Source organism: Alosa alosa, chromosome 12 (assembly GCF_017589495.1).
Source record: "Alosa alosa isolate M-15738 ecotype Scorff River chromosome 12, AALO_Geno_1.1, whole genome shotgun sequence".
NCBI classification, from domain to species: Eukaryota; Metazoa; Chordata; class Actinopteri; order Clupeiformes; family Clupeidae; genus Alosa; species Alosa alosa.
In genome coordinates this window covers 33973052-33994244 of record NC_063200.1, presented here as the reverse complement: position 1 = coordinate 33994244, position 21193 = coordinate 33973052, and the positions used below count along the sequence as shown (strand labels likewise).

The 21193-nt window shown below is 42.1% G+C and overlaps 1 protein-coding gene across 5 annotated transcripts in view; it reads right to left on the bottom strand.

The window, feature by feature from the left end:
* The window catches only part of LOC125304209 (homer protein homolog 1-like), a 160303-nt gene that overhangs the window by 127465 nt on the left and 11645 nt on the right, over positions 1 to 21193 (bottom strand). Inside the window, exon 2 of one of the 5 annotated variants that reach the window (XM_048258280.1) lies at positions 5630 to 5689. The exons of the other annotated variants lie outside the window; for them this stretch is intronic. The gene's annotated coding sequence lies outside the window, so the exon portion shown is untranslated. The remainder of the gene's footprint in view (positions 1 to 5629; positions 5690 to 21193) is intronic. 5 annotated transcript variants of the gene reach the window in all.

Sequence of the window (21193 nt, the reverse complement as noted above, 5' to 3'; positions counted from 1 at the left end):
ATAGGCTACAATACAAGTAAATAGGCTATAACAGACTCACCACTAAAAAGCCTAGGCTATAGGCTTCACTGTGTCTTTCCATTCATTTCGAAATGTTCTTGTAAGATCCTGCTCAAAAGCAAATTACACATACTGATAATATCACAACATTGCACATAGGCTATGTGATCCCTCAAAATGTTCTTTAAAGTAGCCTACAGAACAAATTCTAACACATTTACGAAGTGGTAAATGCACCAATTGTGATGGAAAGTTTAAGAGCAAACAGGACACTCGGTATGACTTTTAGTATTTTGTGCTGCTCTGACAGTCCACTTTTATTGCCACTTTTAAGTCTACTTGTTTTTGAGTTTGGAGAAGTACTTGCAGCGACAGGCTATAGCCTACGAATGCCGACTCCACTGTCACATTTCCCAGCCAGGTCCATGATGGGCTTTTTGTCACTGCTTCCAAAAATGTCTCCCTCTGGATAAAGCAGGTTAAGACCCGTGCTGTGTTGCGCTCACTAAGGGGCCGTTTATACAAGGACGATTGCGAAGGAAGACGACAAAATATTTTATCATAAGTGCCTTGGCCCTTTATAGTTTCTGCAATTTAGATTAACAGATCATGCATTCAGCTTGGGTCATCCTGCGGTCATACGAAAAACCTTGTATTTTCCATTATATTCCCAGATCTATCTTGAGACCTTTTACTGGATTTCTTATGCAGCAGTGTCTAAAAACCCTACTGATCGAGATTTATGCTCATTTGGCGTTGCAGGAGTCGTGGTAAATATATCGGTGGCACTCATTGCAACGGTGTCCGAGTGTGCAGATTCCCTTTTCATCGCGCAGTTTGCATCACGCAGTTTGCGCACATAATCAACAGTAGCATAGTTGACACATGTCATGTTTCATTTTGAGTAGGCTAAGTGTTCAACATCAGTGTTCAATATGGATTTAATTTCAATCATGCATAATAATATTTAGATTTTTTTATGTGAGGGAGAGAACTTTGGGGCCGACGCTGGGGCAGGGCCGGATTAACTGGGCACAAATGTCTGATGGCCCCCCTGCCCCCCAGCCAACGAGAATCGGGTGGTCAGTTAATAGGCCTAGCCTAGGCTATATCGTGAAGATTTTTCTTGCCATCTAAGGCACGAGCGCATCTGTGAGGCCAAGCACCTCACCAAGTAGCCCATTTGTTTACAACTAACATTACATTTAATTAAATTGCTTATAGGCTATGCCGAAATAGTTTTCAACATTTTGAATATTAGTGTTGGGTGAATTAGGAAATGTTCTCAAAGTAGCCTTAGTCTATGGCTTAAAAGCTGCTTGGGATCCCCCCCTGTCAAGCGGCACTTATTGTTTCAAAAGGAGTAATTTCGGCTTTGTCGGAACTGAAGAGCTGTGGACGTTACGGCAGGGCAATGAAAATAAATTAACGCAACCCAACGTAACGCAACACAACACAGACCCCGCTTCTCTCGCGTCAGTCACTGAAATGAACGAAACAAAGAACCCGCTTCTCTCAAGGGCAGTCACTGACAGTAGCCTAGAATAAATGCATGGGGGAAAACACTTCCCCATGACAAAGACATCGTAAAACACTGAAAGTTAATATTTTGTCACTAGCAACATACATCTGTCCTTTGTCAAATGTGTTACGTTCCAAGTAGCCTTTAGTGCATTCTGCTTCATAAAGTTGAACAAATACATTTGCTTATTTCACAGAAAAATATAAATAGCCAGTTTAGGGTCTACAGTGCAGAGTTGGTAAGTTATGGTAGGCCAACTTGGAGTGAACATACAAACAGGGGAAATTATTTTTCTAGTAGCTGAGTAGCCTGATGGTAGGCAGGTGCGCTCGTAGACAAACATTGCGCGTGCATGCGCTGCAGCAGTTGTCAGACATTCACAAACAAGTTGTTTTAGGCGGTTTGAAGTCGCTTGGCTACATTACAGCCACTCGGACAAAAGACATGTAAAAAAATATATGTTTATGCATTAAACTGGATTCGATCCCGCAAAAGCAACACACGCGTGACTCTCTCCATCCTGATTCCCTACTCTTTGAGCCAACTAATATGTTACGCGAATCAATTACCTATTGTAGGCTACCATTAATTATGTCTGTATGCTACTGAGACCCCCTGAATTTCTCCTTGGGGATCAATAAAGTATCTATCTATCTATCTATCTATCTATCTATCTAATAACGTAGGCTACACCCAGGTAACATGTTGTCCAGGCTATCTGAAACAAGGGGTTGCCTCTCATCTACAACAACTGGTTACCTTGGGCTGCTACAGTCGTCAGTGCACTGTGCACAGTAGGCCTATGCTACTCTTTGTGGTTGATCAACTAAAAATAAAAGATGTATTTGGTGATGACGTTATTGTAGGCCTAGTAGACCTACATTCTGAGAAATTAAATGGTATGAAACGATCTACTTAGCTAACCAGACCGCAATGTCTTCAAGGGTTGAATGAAGGAGTTTGCAAAAATTAGTGTATTTTTCAAGTCAATAAACATTCTTAATTTTCGAATGTCTTTGTCAGGAACATCTAACTTTTAAAACCATAGGCCTGGTAGTCGCTCAGACAAGGAGTTATAAGATAAAGGCAATACCATTTGTGTCACCTAATGCAGTTCAGTGAATTAGCAAGATACCATCAGAAGCCAACAATCATAAAGCACAGCTCTCTTCCCGCGCATGAAGCTGTCTATGGTTGTAGGCTAGATTTTTTGAAGTTCTTTCTATCTGCTTTACTTTTGTGAGTTGCGACCACCTAGGCTATGTTATAGACGTTCTGGTACCAGTGTTTAGCTATGTCACAAAACAATAAGCTTTGTCAGACTACTTTTAAAATTATATTCAGGGCTATATACATTTTAAACATTCGGGGCTGAAGACCCGACAAAGCCTTGCGTTAATTCTTCAGGTGGGAAGTGTCAGGAATTTTCATACGAGAGACGCTCTCATTGGTGGTTAGTATATGGAGTAGGGAATTGACAGGAACATATCCAATCACATTATGAGAGATGCTGAATTTGACATAAACTGCGATGTTTGATTTTAAATTAATGTAAATTTAGCCGGGACTGTAAGCTGGCACACGTGGGTGCTCGATGTTTTCAGTGGGTGCCCGAGAGACGGAGCACCCACGGTATCGGGCGCCTATGACAAGCGATCTCGCGGGTTGCATCCATTACAAACAAACATGCAATGTGAACGTCTGGGATTGGGGAGAGCACTAAATGCTCTTCTGAATAAGCACCTAAGTCAAGCCTTTAAATGAAAAACACTCTTTAATAATCAAAAATAAACGCTAATGAAGTAAACTTGTGACCATCAAAAAATCGCTTTTTATCGCTGTAACTCTGTGATAACAGGACGTAACAGGAAGGCATTTGGCTGAGCAACGGAGGTTAATATGCTCTATATTTTGTCCAAATGATGTCTGTCTATCATCGTTGTTTACATCATTGTTTACTGTGTGCTGTTTGTGTTTCACTAATTCACCGTTAGGGTTTAATGCAGGGACCAAATTTCCCTCACGGGATCAAAAAAGTATATATACTATACTTATATATACTATATACTTAAAGGGAATGACAAATGTCATTCTCATTGATTTAAAAGATGTTACGCCCAAAACACACCCATGACTGATTAAGAAACATATAGAGCCGTCGTTTTGTAAAGGATTGTAATATTATGATCATGAGTAGACACAGGCGAGCCTGGAAGGGCCTAGGCCCGTCTACTTGTCAGTCTTCCCCGTCCAATTAGAGAATCAGTCAAATCGCAAACAGCCGGCAGCTCCGTTTAATTGTCATGTGTGATGAAATGCGTTCATACAGTATTCCACTTTTTATGTCATAAACGTAGCATGCCTATGGAAAGGCTTTGCAGTAGGATTGTCCAATGGTCAATCTGTTGCTTAAATTTGTTTTATGCGACGCTCCGATGTCAGCTTTGATCAAATGCGTTCAATAAATTCCACTTTTATGTCATAAATATAACATGCCTATGATTAATGTTAAATCTAGGCCTCTCTTATGTTCAATCAAATTGGGTTTGCCCGCCCGTTTTTTTCTGTGCCCACCCATTTCTGGCTACGTTATTGATTATGATTCCTTTATCTGTGTGGGGTTCTTTAAGTTATGCTGATGTATGCTCAACATTTCTAGTCAATAAATCCAATGCATCAAAATATATTTACTTAGGGACTGTACGATATTTATAGGGGGGAGGGCCAGTCGCCAGACGATCGGGTTAAAAATGTTCTGCTTGGCCCTCCCCCCTGGTCAATTTTTTTTTTTTTCCAGGGGCCTCCCCCCGGCTCAAAAAAGTTCTCCTAGGCCCTCCCCCCTACGTGAATCAAATAAAACTGGTCGAAAAATGACGCGGGTTTGGTCACAAGCAGCCCGCGGTCGCCCGATATTTTAATCAACGCGGTCGGCCGCAACTTAGAGCGCGAATATTAATTAGGACAAAATTATACCCGACCCGCGATCCGACCCGCTTATTTACAAAATGTGTGCTTTTGGTTATAGCCTGCATGCAGTGTGACAGTAGGCCATTTCTGTAAAACAAACTAATTTATTTGCGAAACTTTAGGCAGTAGAACTACACGCAAGCATGCACGCAACCACCAAGAATTAGAACACTAGGATAAGATTTGAAGGCCATGGACATACATCTTTCTTTCGAAAACAGAAATGGTGAGGCAAGGTAGGCAAGAGAGATACATTGTTGGTCAAAACGTTAGCGTAAGAACTGGTTTATAATGCTGAATGAAGCACAAAGCTTTACTAAAGCACATCCACTGTTTAAAGTCACAAACACAACGAACTAAGGTAACTTTTATGCATGCGCGAACCTATACATACCGGTAGATATGGCTGTGTAGTCTGTGCCATAACATTTATTCCTGCAGGCTGCCTGTTTTGGCTGTCATCCTTTTAAATGGCTTCGCGAGAAGGCCTACATAGACCATAACTTGTACTACTGTCATCTTCTTTAAGAACTTTTCCCAGTATTTCCCATAGCCTATATCGCTTTTCCTGAAAGGGTGTCTATTTTAACTCTCCATCTGTTTAACCTCTATAAAGCGTCTTCAGCTTCTTTACTGAAGGAGACATGGGACTGCATGAAGGTTATCACTGGCCTGAAGAAGAACAGCAGCTCTGTGGAGGGGGACCTGGACAGGGCGAACCAGTTGAACCACTTCTACAACAGGTTTGACTGCCCTGCTCCAGCTCCAATGGCGGTGGTCTGTCCACCATCCCCCAGCCCCCACCCTCACACCCCCTCAATACCAGCGCAACACTCACCTCCATCATCACAGGCTATCGTACCCCCACCATCACTGGATTTTGCACCCCTCCCCCACATGGCGATCATGAACAATGAAGTGACAACGACCTCAGTCAACAGCCATCAGACACACAGATCCCAGATGCACCCCTACAACCCTCACCATTACAAAAGATCAAGTGACAGTCCAACTTAAGAAATTGCGCAGCAATAAAGCAGCTGGGCCTGACAGACTGTGCCCAAGGCTACTCAAGGCCTGTGCTTAGGCATGCTCAGACCCCAGGTACGCCATGCACTAGACATGTTACAGTTTGCTTACCAGGAGAAAGTGGGCGTGGACGATGCCATCACTTATCTTCTACACAGGACACATTCCCACCTGGACAAGGGGAAAAGTGCTGTGAGAATCATGTTCTTTGATTTCTCAAGTGCTTTTAACACCATCCAGCCCCTCAGATTGGGGAGACAATCTCTTGCAGATGGGTGTGGGACGCCACCTGGTAACCTGGATTACAGATTACCTGACCGAAGCCACCACAGTTCGTCAGACTGAAGAACTGTCTCTCTGACACTGTGATCTGCAGCACCGAGCCACAGGGAACTGTGCTCTCTCCAGTCCTGTTCACCCTGTACACATCTGACTTCTGCTACAACACCGAAGTCATGCCACATGCAGAAGTTTTCTGATGATACTGCAATTGTGGGGTGTATCAGGAACGGGCAGGAGGAGGAGTACAGGAGCCTGGTGGAGGACTTTGTGCAATGGTGCAAACTCAATCATCTTCAACTTAACACTTCAAAGACCAAGGAGATGGTGGTGGATTTCCGCAGGTCTCAGCCCACTCTGTTACCAGTCTACATTGATGGGGTCAATGTGGAGGTGGTTAGCACCTACAAGTATCTGGGTCTCCACCTGGACAATAAACTGGACTGGTCAGCCAACACTGACACACTCTACAAGAAAGGGCAGAGCAGGCTGTACTTCCTGAGAAGGCTGCGGTGTGTGTGCAGTAAGCTCCTCAGGATGTTCTACCAGTCTGTTGTTGCCAGCGTCCTCTTCTATGCAGTAGTATGCTGGGGAGGAAGCACAAGGAAGAAGGATGTGGGGCGAATTGACAGGCTGGTAAGGAAAGCTGGCTCTGTAGTTGGAGCTGAACTGGAGTGCATCACTTCACTATCTGACAAAAGGACCCTGAACAAACTGATCAACATCTTGGACAATGAGTGTCACCCACTCCACAGCACTATTGTTAAGCAGAAGAGCCTTATCAGCTGGAGACTTCGCTCACTGCCTTGCACAACTGACAGACTGAGAAAGTCATTTGTCCCCAGGGCCATTGAATTGTTCAATGCCTCACTTAAGGGAAGAGGAGAGATATACTTCTCTGCATAGTCTGTCTGCCTCTTCACCCCCTCCATGTTTGGTACTGTCTGTCCACTAGCAACTTGTACCACTGTCTTTATGCCTCACTGTTTGCGTGCTATATTAGCACATCAGCATATGCATAACCCCCCCCCCCTCCCCCTCCATGCCACAGCCGAACTGTGGCCACACTTATACATTTTCTTAAATAGTTAAATATATAGACTTTACTTTACTTTATTTCTGCATTGTTGCACTGTTGACTTACTCATTTGCACTATCACCATGACCACTATCACCATTGCACTACCACCATGACACTCATTCACACAGAGCACCTTAGAGCACCTTACCATACCTTACTATGCACAGAGAATCACAGGCTCAGTCCCTGCCTCAGTCATTGCAAGCGCCTCTGATTTATTAATCACCACTATGTGGATACTGTTTTTAGAATTGATTTAGATTAAGTGTTTAAGTGTTACATAATTTGTATTTTTGTAATTTGTATTTTAGTATATTTTATATATTGTATTAAGTGTTAGTATAATTTGTATTTTAGTATATTTAGCATATTCTTTATCTTCTACTGTCCTTACTGCTTAGTTGTGTTTTTATATTATATACTTTAATTACTCTTTCTGCTGTTAAAGAATGTGTTTGTGTTGTATGTATGCTGCTGCTGAGACCTTGAATTTCCCCTGGGGATCAATAAAGTATCTATCTATCTATCTATCTATCTATCTATCTATCTATCTATCTATCTGTCTGTTGACTTAACTGTATTGATGCTTTACTGTATTGATGCTAGTCTTCTCGTGATATTTTAAGTAGGCCTATTTGTAGAAAATATATATTTAATTAATTTTAACTGACCCGCCCGCAAATGATTCTCCTGGGCCTTCCCCTAAGGCTTAAAAAATTCTCTTAGGCCCTCCCCTGATGACCGGCCCTCCCCCCTCCCTGGTAAATATCGTACAGTCCCTTAATGGTGACACTGAGGGCCAGATGTACTAATGCTTTTACGCCCACTTCAGGCGTATTTGTTTCGCAACGTGCGCATAAAAACATAGCGAGCAGGGCTGTACAGTGCGACATATGTCGCACATGCTACAAAAAAAATAGTTTGTGCGATGGAAGATTTACCAACGTAGCACTGGTGCTACAGTATACAGTTTTGCTTATGGCAATACAATGCATGCGTGTGAGACTGACAGGGAGGCTACATCAATTACCTTCTACTGTGATCAGTGCAACTAGCTACACCAGATGTGATAGAGGCACGTAGGCTACGTTAAAAAAAAATAGACCCGTCTTCTGTTTTTGTGCGTCGCCGAGGTATGTACAAACAGGGTAAAAGCGCAGACTGCCTGTCGCGGGAGCTGGCAAATTGCGTATTTCCTTGTCATGCATATGCATTCATGGGAGGGTCAAGGGGAAAGTGGGAGTTTAGTGTAAAAAGATGGGAGGGGAAGCATAAAGAAGCGCCTAATTATGTATTCCGTGGTATGTACAAAAACTGCCAGTGAAAGTGCACGTCTATTCTGCGCTTAAATATTTCCGCCTTGTAAAAGCAGGTGTTAAATGCAGTTTGTGGTTAAATGTGTCAATAACAGAACCTTTCAAAGAAAACAAAATCGCTATTTAGAGGACCAGTTTTGCATATTTGTGCTATATCAAAAGGAACCTTAACCTTCATTGGCCTTTCGAATGTCTTACTTTCACGTCATCCACTTAAAGAAGCCCTATGCAGGTCTGGTTATTCCTTCGCTGTTTCTGGGTTTTCGCCGGATTTGGGCTTGCATTTTTCACAACATGGCTCCCCCTGCAGCTTCGGTAGCAAGTGACTGCTACGCTAAACCCCCACTAGCTAGCGAGCTAGCCATCAAGAAACCAAGCTAAACACATACAGGGCTCACAATAAAACGGTCGAGCAAACACATTGTTCAAGAGACTATCAAACCGCATTACAAAACGAAGTTCACCTAAGGATAGGCTACTTACAATTTCAACAGCAACAAAGCCAAGTCGGCGTCCGTTTTGCAGTCTTCTTAGAAACTACAATCTGACTACATTTTCGAGGCGCAATTGGCTACTTCCGCTGAGTCACATCCAGATTTACCCAGTCCGGGTTCAGAAAGTTGCATATTCGTTTTTTCCGCGGAGAAGCAAGGGGAGACGAAGCACCCACCAAACAACCCAGAAAGTGTTATAGAACCATCAGAACGACTCTCAACCTGCATAATTAAGGTAATTTTTGCTAAAATTGTTGCATAGGGCTCCTTTCAACTGTCCTACTTGCTAGATTTGACAAATCTTCCATAGCCTACGTGCACAAGTAGTTTAAGTAGAACTACTGATCTTCATTATCTCCCTGCTTGTTGACATCATGGATTGTATTATTTCATGATCGCTTGAAACGTTTGATTCTTTTTAATGTTGTCATCAGTTAACTTCATTCAACTGCACTTGTAGACTATGCCGTTCAGTTGTGGACGTTGCGGTAGGGGGCGGAGAAAGGCACAGAAACTGATGAAGTGAAAGTTTGATAAATACAACGTACATTAAGTTCGTTATCTGCGGCTTGTCCATGGCGCTGATAACGCTACCCAGATAACAGTAGACTCCGGACAGACTCCGCCTTCAAACCGGCAAATCCGTGTAACTGTCACCTCTGTTTTACTGTCGTGATGGAGACATTGACCCGGATCAGACACCAGGGGGCGGGAAGCACAGTCACAACTGATACGGCCAGCCGTAGTGAAACGCAAGCGCGAATTTTTAGTTCTACGATTTCGTCGACTGCGTAACCGCCGCCAGAGCGGAGTTATTAACGGAGGCGGTTGGTGAACACGAGAGCTAGTGAAAAGAAGAGTTCGTTTGATTTGTTTCAGGTAAGCCCATTTGCTTCAACTATATTAGAATGAAATACATTATTTTTGCTTTCATATAATGTTAATGGATCCTTTTGACGTTTACGCTACTTTAAACTGGTCTTGGACGATTAGCTAACGTTAGCTTTTGGGGTAAGCAAGGGTTAATGAAATGTTCATTTTATCCATGTACAAATTAATTTAGCAACGCTTTTTATCCGAATCGACTTAATTTGGTCAATTTACTTGTGTGACCAGACGGCCCTCAAGTCGGTGTCATGCCGGCCACACACCACCAAGAGTCGCTTCAGCACCCTCTGGTGGGCATGCACGGCTAAAAACACGGGGTTTGTCAACAGAAGCACATGGCCAACGCAAATGGCTTCAACGAGGCACGGCTGGCAGCCAATCATCGCCACCCACATCGCATCAGACCTCGTTTGTCCAAGCACAAAAGGAGCAGCGCCGTCGAGGAGATGTGAGTTCTGGATTTTCTAACCCTCACTCCCATATCCGTTTTCCACAGAAGGTGACTAAACAAAAGACGACCCACGGACGACTGGAGCCCCGACTGGCCGAAGCTGGCGTACAGTGGTGACCTCCAGGGCTCGAAATTAACTTTTTTTCTCAGTGTCCCGCAGCTGTCCCGAATTCTACTTGCCACTGTCCCGGACTTAAACACCAGTGTCCCAAATTCAAGTTCTTGTTTTTTCCCATTCTACATAATAAACAGCATAATAATCAGTAACTTGCATCACTTAATTAACTCGTTCTGGTCCACCATGTCAGTTCTGAACAATTTATTAAACACCATTTCATTAATCATCTGCTGTTTCACACAACACTCATTTTCAGAGATTGGCTTTTTTGGCTTTTTTTGAGGTTGCACTAGACATTCATTGTCCATCGTTTTGACGGACAGGGTTGTAAAACATTCCGTCAATAATCTATTTTCACGTGTCTTTAATTTCAATGTCAGTTTGGTATGATGTCATGGCCACAGATCTCAGTGAAAACAATAAGTAGCCTAGCGTGGGAAATTACCACAAAGCTGTCAGATAGGCTAGCCTACTCTCCTGCCACGCTCTCACCCTCAAATGCGTTCCCAATTAAATGAATTAGCAAAACGTAGTTAGAATATGTATCTCGATGTAACAAGCTGTTTTGACATTGTAAACGTTCTCTAAGAAGAGTGTAAAGCAGTTTGCAGTAGCCTAAAGTTAACCACAACGTCGTCTATTGCTGGAAAAAATAGCGAGCGGCCTATTTTAATAATTTGATAAACTAATAAATGCTCGGCGGGCCGGATTAAAGTGCATGGCCGCAGTTTGGACACCCCTTAGAACTGCCACAGCGAAATGTCAAATGCTAACTTAAATAACTGTTTTCATTGTTATAGGCTACCTTGCAACACTATCGTTTTGTCAAATCGCAGTTGCAGTAGGCTATTTAGCTCAGCATGATATTGGTGACGTTTGTCTGTCAATGACAGAAAACACGTACCGTTTTAGTCAGAGAGGACTGTCATCTCGTTTTTTTTTTAGAACACCAGTGTAACCTTAGGCCTACACTATCAGTCAAAAATGTTCACAATGTCATGAAAACAAATGCCATTTACCTGCCTGCTAGTTAGGTAAGTTAACCTATATATCATAAATATAAAAAGATATATATCGATATATCTATATCGACCCATTAGGCCTACCGCCCTTGCCCTATTTTTGTGTCGGCCTATAAGTCACAATATTCATTTAACCAATATGGCAGATTCCTAAGGAAACGCAAGCACCCAGCCCATTTGGGTATCTTACTATATTTGTACCAAAAATAACATTGTAGCCTACAGTGATTTGAAGAGCAGTAGCCTAAACAGTGTTGTAAGGCTGCGTGTACAAAACCGCTTTACAGATTTCTTTACAGATCAGCTGGCTAACGCTGCTTTTGCCAGCTGCCCGTCACGCCAGGTCAAATTTTGTATAGGCCAGATTCTGTATTTTATTCAGACAAGAAAGATATGTTTAGATTCCCATGTGAACAGTTTAGGGAAAAAGTACCTATTTTGAAATTTGCTTTGCCATTTTTTCTACTGTCCCAGAGTTGTCCCAGACATCCTTCTATTGTGTCCCGGAAGCATTTTTTATGGTTCCCGGGACGTCGGGACATCGTTAATTTCGAGCCCTGGTGACCTCCAGCCTCCCTTCCTCTCCACAGTGGTGAGCCCCTCATCTGCACCTTGCCTGCCTGGCTGATTTCCCCAAGAACCTTCTCCCTCCCGCACCGGACCACGACGAGGGGTCTTCACTTTCACCCACCAAGCTACCACAGTGTTGAACAGAAAATAAACACACCCGCGTTGTCGGGTTTTCACTTCATTCCTGCCTTCGGTTCATTCTTGCCCTGCTACACTTGTTACTTCAGGGCTAGCTCTAGTCTCCCTTAGAGCAACTTAGGCTGAGATTTTAACCCACAATTTCCAGGCTGGCATGCTAGCCTGATTCCTTAACCGCTACCGCATCCTCTGTAAGCCAGAAAATAATTGAGATGTGTTCTATGTAGTGAGATACGTGTTTGTATGTTAAAAAAATGATTTTGTACAGTTAGGCGTGTATCCAAGTATCAAATGAATCATGCCTTCTCCCTCTGCCCCCATCTCTTCAGCCCCAGGACCAAGGCGTTCAGGTGGCGTGACTGACGTGCCCTGTCTGCAATCCTCCCTTTCAGTAAGGTAAGTGATAAGTCTTGTAGCACTGTTTAGCCTATGTTTCTGACATTTAAAACTCAAAAACCAAAATATATTACATAAAGGTGTTATCAGGGATTAAAATTCTCGTTTGTACGACGGACAATCGTCATTTGGAAATTCGAATCCCCGGTGGTGCACTCGTAATCAAAGATAACGGTCTCTCTAAAAGCTGAATGCGGAACGCTGGATACGTGCTCACTCTAGAAACTTTCGCCCTCAGCGTGCGCCATCTTGACTAGCAGCTACATAGCGGGAGGGAGCATTTTCAAAACGCGGTAATCGTGGTTGAGAAAACTGAAGCAGCAGCAGCAATGGAAAACACACTTTACAGAGTTACAATCTAGTTATAACATAAACAGTGACAGATTCTTTGTAGTGCTGCAGCGATTAGTCGATTTATTCGACGTAATCTACCATGAAAATTTAGAGCCGTATAGACCGGTTTCAGGTCCCTAACAATGGAAGGAATTGGGATGTTGGCGAGTTATCTATGTTGTGAGATATGTGTTTGTATGTTAAAATAATGATTTTATACTGTTAGACGGGTATCGAGTGAATCATGCCTTCTTCCTCCTCCCCCGTCTCTTCAGCCCCAGGACCAAGGCGTTGAGGTGGCGTGAATTCGGCGTGCCCTGTCTGCAATCCTGCCTTTCAGTAAGGTGAGTGTAAGTCTTGTAGCACTGTTTAGCCTATGTTTCTGACATTTAAAACTCAAAAACCAAAATATATTACATAAAGGTGTTATCAGGATTAAAATTCTCGTTCGTATGACAGACAATCGTCAAATCGACAATCGACAATTTGGAAATTTGAGTCCCTGGTGGTGCACTCATAATCAAAGATAACTGTCTCTCTAAAAGCTAAATGTGGAACGCTGTTTTTTTTTTTTTTTTTTTTTTTTTGCTTAAATTGTTTGAACAGGGATAGAAATAGACATTCCACTTTGTCTTCTAATTTGTACCCTCCATTTTCACATTTTTCAAATGTTCTTGTTCCAAGACTAAGACTTTGTCATCTTTCTCAAACAAGATTTTTACATTTCCAATCTAGTGGAAGCATTACACACTGCATCACAAATCATTCATTCTCAAATCATTAACTATCTTGATAATGTTGAGTAATGTCATTTTTGTACAGGAAGCATTAGCCAAGGATTGTCATGTGTGCTGATTGGCTTTCTTGTCTCAACAGGGGCAGTAAGGGCAAGATCCACCCACCACCCAGTGCATGCTACATATGTGTGTGTAATAAATTGAGAGGGAAAGTGTGTGTGATAAATGAAATTTAATAAAGTAAGTAAAATTTTGAATTTGTGCTTCTTTTCTGAAATACATTAGTACAAGGTTTTGATTTTTAGATAATTTATTTCAAGATGTTGATCATTTAACACTCAATATACATGATCAAACTACTGGCTACTGAGTTCAACTAGGGGTATTGGATGTTACTGTTTAAAAAGCTTTATTAGTAATATTTATACATTTGACAATCTTAACTTTTTAAAGCTTGAAATTCTGAACAAATACTGTAACTCCTTGATTTGTTAGTGACATTGACTATGTAGTACAAATGGGTGCCAGACGTAAAATGAGCTGGTCCGCATTTGGCCCAAATAAGGGCCGCAATCGCCACTATCGAACACTTATCTGGTCCGGATCTGGTAAAAAACACATCCGGTTCAGAGCCGTCCCAGAGCTGGGCCAGATCATGAAAACGGATCTGGGTATGTTCGCAAATGTACGTACATCTGGCCCTGAATATTAATTTCCTCAATTAACATTTTTTAACCAGAAAACGGTTTATGCTGTTTCTGAGACCGTAAGCAGCACACTGCAAATCCAAAGCAGAAATCCTCAGCTATGATGTTGACTGCTTACTTTGTGCATGATTTAAAAATAAAGGTGAAACATTTTATCTTTTTTTACCAGTGGGGTCCTTAAAAATCAGTACAATTAAGAGGGCACAATCAGAGACCTCTTTAAAAAGTCATTAATCCTAATCATAATTTGCCCATCAACATCAAATAAAAATGTTTCTGAGGAAGTAAACCCTTCAGACATGCAAATTCATTTATCACTATAATGTATAGGTGTTATATGACAGAAGCCATTTATCATCCCATTAATCTCCCTGACCTCAACAGGGGCTGGGAAGAATGGTGGTCCAGCAAATTTATAGAGGTTAAACAGATGGATTTGATTCAATAGAATTGTATAGTGGTTCGTCTAAGTACTGAGTTCTCACTGAGGTCGCAAAACTAAAAGCACAAACACTGCTTTGCACTCAGTTTGCAATTTTGTAACACACACTTTGCAAAACTGTAGGCACAATTCACTGCACAGCACTCTTTTTGCGGAACTGTAAACACAACTCATGCTTTACACTCAATTTCCAAATGATCAACACACTCCTAGCAAATCTATACACATGTATGGCTATTATTTTCACTATTTTGCCAACTCTCTGGCACACTTTTTCATGTGAAAACTGTTTTAGATAATTAGTTCACTTTGCAATCAGCCTAAGCACTATAAATAAGCCACAGGTAATGTACAATGGGTACAATAGAGGGAGCAGGAAGAGTGAGAAGAATAAGAATTAAAGGAGGCCGAAAAATAGGACGTGGAGGTGAAGAAGTAAGAGGAGGAAGAGGACACGGAGGTGAAGAAGTGAGAGAGAGAGAATGACAAGGACAAGGAGGTGAAGTTAGAAGAAGAGGACAAGGAGGAACACGAGGAGGTCGAGGAGGGGGAAGAGGAAGGGTAAGAAGAGAAAGAAATAGCCCTTTTTACGGGCAAAAAAAAATCTACATGTGGGGATATTGTCATGTCAGGCCTGGATACTGCATTCCAGAATATATTTTCCCCGGTGCCTTGGACTAGGACATTGCATGTGATGTAGACGAAATTTTGAGAGAGGCGACCCGATACAGACTGATTTGTTTTGTCTCAGTGAAATTGCCATTTTGTGTTTTGAATTGGAAAAACACACTTGTGTTGCTAGGTTACGGGGACGCTGGCGAGACACGCCGCTCCGTCTGGCATCATTTTTGGGGGCCAAGCAGCGAAGCTGCAAAGGCACCCATTGTGTTTATAGCTTTTCCTATTATTATTACACATCTTTCCTCTGCCATTGAAGTCTATGGCAGCCCATAGAACCGTCTGGTGAAAAGTTGTGAAATTTGGCACACTAATTAGGCTGAATCCCAGGATTAATTTCACCAAATATCGAGTCCGCATCCCGAGCGCTCTAGCGTCACAGGCCAAATTTGGACATGCGTTTACTTCTGACCCGTTGGCCCGATTTTGAAAATTGAGGTACCATTGGAATCCTTGGACCAGGCCGAGTTCAACGCACCCTATGACGTCATTTTCCGCCATGATGGATTTTCCGCCATATTGGATTTTATTGAAAGTGAAACTCATTTTTCACAGGTCACAAATTTTGTCCGATCGTCACCAAACTTGACATACATGATCTTCAGACCAAGCCTAACAAAAGTTGTGGTGTTTTGTCTTCGGAACTTAAACCGTTCACCCGTAATATCCAATCGAAATTTGCGGCGAAGCCGCCAAACAGGAAGTGAGCTCATATATCAGCAACCCATTCATCTATTCAACCAAACTAAGTACATGGACTCAGGACCCAATCAGGGGGATGCTCAAAAAATCTGGTGACCTTTGACCTCTAGGGGGCGCTGTAATTTAGGAACATGCCTTTTGGCTTAGAATTAAAATGCACTAGTTGTGTCTGGTAATACTGTTGGAGGTCCTTAGGCCGACCCAAGCCAACTTGTGATGTCATCGTAATTGATTCGGCCGCCATATTGGATTTAATCAAAAACACGTACAAATTTTCGCAGGTCACAAATTTCAGCGGATCCTCACCAAAATTGGCAGAGACCATCTTCAGACCATGCCTTATTAGTGCCTTGCTTTCTGGAACAATTGACAAAAGCATTGGTCTGTAACAGCCTATCGAAATTCTGGCTGCCAAATCAAACAGGAAGTGAGCTCATATCTCAGCAACGTTTTCATGTATCAAAACCAAACTTAGTAGATGTACCTCAGACCCCATCGGAAGGACGCTCAAGAAGTTTGGTGACCTTTGACCTCCAGGGGGCTCTGTAATTGGCAATAATGCATTTTGGCCAGTAGTTGCTGATGTGCATTATTCTGCAATGGAAGTCAATGGCAGCCCATAGAACCGTCTGGTAAAAAGTTATACAACTTTGCACACTGATTCCGGACAGTCAAATAATTAATTTCACCAAGTTTCATGGCGGCACCTCAAGCGCTCTAGCGCCACAAACAGGCCAAAGTTGGACGTGTGTTCACGGACGTAACTTTTGACCAGTTGACCAGAATGTCAAAATGAGGTATCATTAGAATCCTTGGGTCAAGCCAAGTTCAACACACCCTATGACGTCAATCTTTGACCTCTATGTTTAAATCACAGCAAGTGTGATCATATCTCAGTCGATCTTTTATTTTTGATATGAAACTGATTACAGCAAGTTCTATCGAGTTCATTCTAATGCGTGCGTGCAAGGGTGGGGCGGGGTGGGATGGGCACGGGCGGTTGCGGCGGTGGGCTGGCTGGGGGAGGGGGCGCCGACACTCAGCCCTGGTTCAGCCCCACAAAATCAGCTATGTTTTGATGTGAAACTTGAACTTGTAACTCAGCCAATCTTGGGTTGTTTGGCATTGAACTTGCTGTGACTGCTTAATGCTATATGTCTGATACAACGGCCTTGAGTTACATGGCAAATCTTGCCTGCTGATCTGCCTGCTTGCCCCCCTCATTGCTGCTTGCAGTTATATTTTTGTTTGTTTTTATGTAATGTTCGTAATTTTATGTAATGTCATGTTTATTTTTTGAATTGGTTTGTCTAGTTAAATGTTTTCCCTATTTATTTACGCTATTTTTGATAGTTTTTTGTGTTATTCTTAGTCCTTTTTACTGCTTCTAAGTCAGCTGATGTCGTTGACATTTGTCCATTGGGAGCTTGCTATGGTTAGCTTTTGCCCTAGCTGGGCATCGGACATCCTTCCATCTATTCGTGAGCGGTGCAGCACTTCACTGTCTGGTCGAGGGGATCTCTCAGGACAGCTGGACCTAGGCTACTCTGCGAAAGACCTGCCGTGGCCGCCGAGCTGTTGCTGACCTGCGAGCTGCCATGCCAACTGCAGACTAACTGGGCCTCTGACATCCTTCCATCCATCCGTGAACAGTGCACTTCACCGTCTGCTCGAGGGGATCTCTCGGGTAAGTTGGACCTAGGCTAGCTACTCTGCGAAAGATCTGCCGTGGCCGCCGAGCTGTTGCTGACCTGAGAGCTGCCTTGCCAACTGCAGACTAACGTTAACGGTGAAGAGCTGCAATCTCACGGAGCAACAAACGGTCGCTGTTAAGTCCACCAAATTGCGGATCTACACGATCGTCCAGTACTTTGGACTGTGCTTCCAGTCATCTCCAGACTGCAGTCTACAAGGCTAGCTTCTAACGTTAATGTTATCTCCAGACTGCCAGTGAATTCACCGGGTTGGTCAGTTGCTAGCAGCTAAAGAACTTTGTTGGCATTGCATCGGTTGTGAAGACACAGCTCTGTGCGCAGTTTTCACGGATCATCATTGCCCTTGGACATTTTCAGCTGGTTTGGAAATTGGACTAATTTTAATCACTTTTCCCCCTTTTTAAATATATTTTCTTTTTTTATTTGTTTTGTTGTCTGTCTTGGTGTCACGGGTACGCTGGCGACTACGCCGCTCTGTCCGGCATTTTTTGTATTTGTTATTTTTTAAATGTATTTGTCATGTCTTGATGTCATGGGTACGCTGTCGACTACGCCGCTCCATCCGGTATCTTTTGTCTTGTTGTTATGTGTCTTGTTTGTGGAGCGCTTTGGGTTGCACTATGTGCATGTTAAATGCGCTTTAAAAATAAATCTGACTTGACTTGACTTTGTTTTGATGTGTAAATAAACACCAATACTTGAAGTTTGGATCCCTGTATGTTTACAGAACTATGACAAAAGTATGACCGCAAACTGACATAGTCTACCTTGTGCACAGAGAAAGCAAAAGCCAGATGTGTTTTTTTATTCATATACCATCAGTGTGTAGTTGGCACATTGTGTGCTTACTATTGTTATGGCTTGTGTTTACTGTTTGATACGAAAACACCATTTTTACGAAGGTGTGAAGAGTTAAGCAAGGTGTTTGCAAGAGAACTACAATGTTTTGTTGATTGGGTGAAAGGTTTTCCTATTGTAAAAAACTGTAAAATAATTTGTTAAGCAAACATGAATAAAAGGCCAGACATACATATATATATATATATATATATATATCACAAACAGAGCCATTATAGAATTGCTGTCAATGGTATAAAGTAATGGAGGTGCAACTGCCTACCTAAGTTTAAAAACCCAAGTCATATCCTTACATGTAAGTCACCTACATATAAGTAACACATTTATTCACATAAATCTACACCTGTACAACAGGGTCTCCACCCTTTTTGGGAATGACGGCTACCTGATTGATGTGAAATCATATGGAGGACTGTTTATCTGAAACAAGAGCAGTCAGGTGACAGCAGACACTTGCTCCTGTTAGGGAAGGTAATCCTCCTGAATAACGTGTTTGGCTTACCTTTAAATTATGAATGTCATGAAAGCCTTCATATATTAAGAATAGCCTAAATAATATGCATAAATAATAAATGTTCACTACCCTACAGAGACTTACCTTTAACACAGTATCAACTTGTAAGGTACTGCCATTACTGTTTCAAATTGTATAAAATCTTCACATGCTTCAATTAAACATTTAAATATGTATTAAAAACTTTGCAGCTGATCACTCATTGGCTATAATTAGAAGCTACATGCTGCGGGCACCTCATGGGCGTCCTGAGAGCTACCTGGTGCTTGTGGGCACTGTGTTGGTGAGGCTAGGATCGTTTTCAACAAGTAAGGTCAGAGAGTCTGCTGTGTTACACTAAAGATGTGTAGTTAACGCAAGCAGTAATGGCGAGCCCGAGCACCTGTGGTGACATTTCGGAATCCAACAAAGCACTGACGTGGTGCGTTTGTCAAATGTACATATCTGATGTCTGTGGTATTTGTTTGCATGTTTTCTACATCGGAAGCACTTGCACACATTTGTCTTAGAGAGGTCCACATCCTACCAACTTTTGTGTGGGGTAAAATTATTTGCTGACCACACGACTCAATGACATAAGGGTGCACTATGGAGTCCCTGGGCCACACCTGACACAAAATCCTGTCCCTGAATAGACTGTGAGGGATGACATGGGTGCCATGGTAACCATTGATTTCAGCCTACTACCACCCCCCCCCCACCCTTAATATAAAATTAGGACGCCTGCGAGTTCATACACCAAATGTGAAACGAATCTGATGAAATTTCTAGGAATGGTAGAGGTAAGACCAGTGTAATAGCCATTTTATCTGTTGCCAGATGGTGGTGAAATGCCAAATGCATTGTGGGCATGTGATTTCCATTAATCATTTGATTGATCATTTCCATAATAATGAAGAGTCTGTGGGGTTTGACCCATGTCAATCAATGCATGACAAATGTATCATACATTTCCTGTTTATTTGGCGAGGTATGTAAATTCTGTGTAAATTCAGCCTGTGTGTGTGTGTGTGTGTGTGTGTGTGTGCATGCATGTGCACTACATGTGTGTGTGTGCAGATATTTCCTATTGTAATGTTCAGTCAGGTCAGTGTTATTACCTTTTTTGTGTGTCAGAATCTTTAAGTGTGTGTGTATATCTGTGTGTTTGTGTGTTTGTGTGTGTTCCACTGTAGATGTGTGAAGTAAGTTGACATGCACCTAAACTAAATTAATCTAATGAATCTGATACCAATATCCAAAATAAATTAAAAAAATCCTTCTATTGCCAGTTGGTAGCGCTATACCACACACATTAATTAGGCATGTGAATATCATCATAATAATAATATAGACCTGCCAACCTTGAATAATTTTTTGAGTAGCACCTCAAGCCGAGAAAAAACAAAAATTGCATGCAGCCAAAAACAGACAAAGCCATACATGCAAGATACATTTTGGATAACGACCCATCTTTATTGTCACATATCTATCTAAATTTGATCCAAGTAGTTTCTGAAAATGCAAACTGAATCTTTTACAGTAGCTCTATAATTTTGACAATCTTTTTTAGAGCCTGATAATCCTGACCTGATGAAAAAGACTTGTGTTGATAAGGACTGATGTGAATATGTTGTCCATTTTCTGATATGTGGTCTCTATTCAACCGTGTTTGGTCTATTACCTCTTTTCAATCCATTATTATTAGTTATTATACGGCTCTTCACAATGCAAGTAGAATGCTCCATTGACTTGAATGGGATTTCCCAAAGTTCTAGCGGTCATTATTTCTTGGGAAAGGACCTCTGAAAAAAATAATGACCGCTGTCAATGGCAACGGAGTTTGTGCTTCTAATTCAGGTCTTTCAGCGACACCCTGTGGTCAAAAAAATTAATGACTTTAAAGTGAATTTTAATATTTTCGGCGAGTACGGGGATTTTCAGCACTGGTGGGAGGCCCAATTTACTAATTTGCAGTCTCCAAAACGTAAAAGCCATGAAGAAAGCCATGAAGAAAAGGAGAAGACCAGTAAGAGACATAAACAGCTAACAAGATTAATGAAATAGAGGAAAACCGACATGAAAAAAATACAAAAAAATAGTACTGTTTGGGCTATAAAAATCTTCCGAGATTGGGTTAAAGAGACTGTTGCGGAAGATGCAGATGGGTGGGCTTTGCAGAATAAGCCGCTATTACAGCCAATTCAACATCCTCAAGAACCCGCTATTCAATTCCAGCAACAATGTGTACAAATCG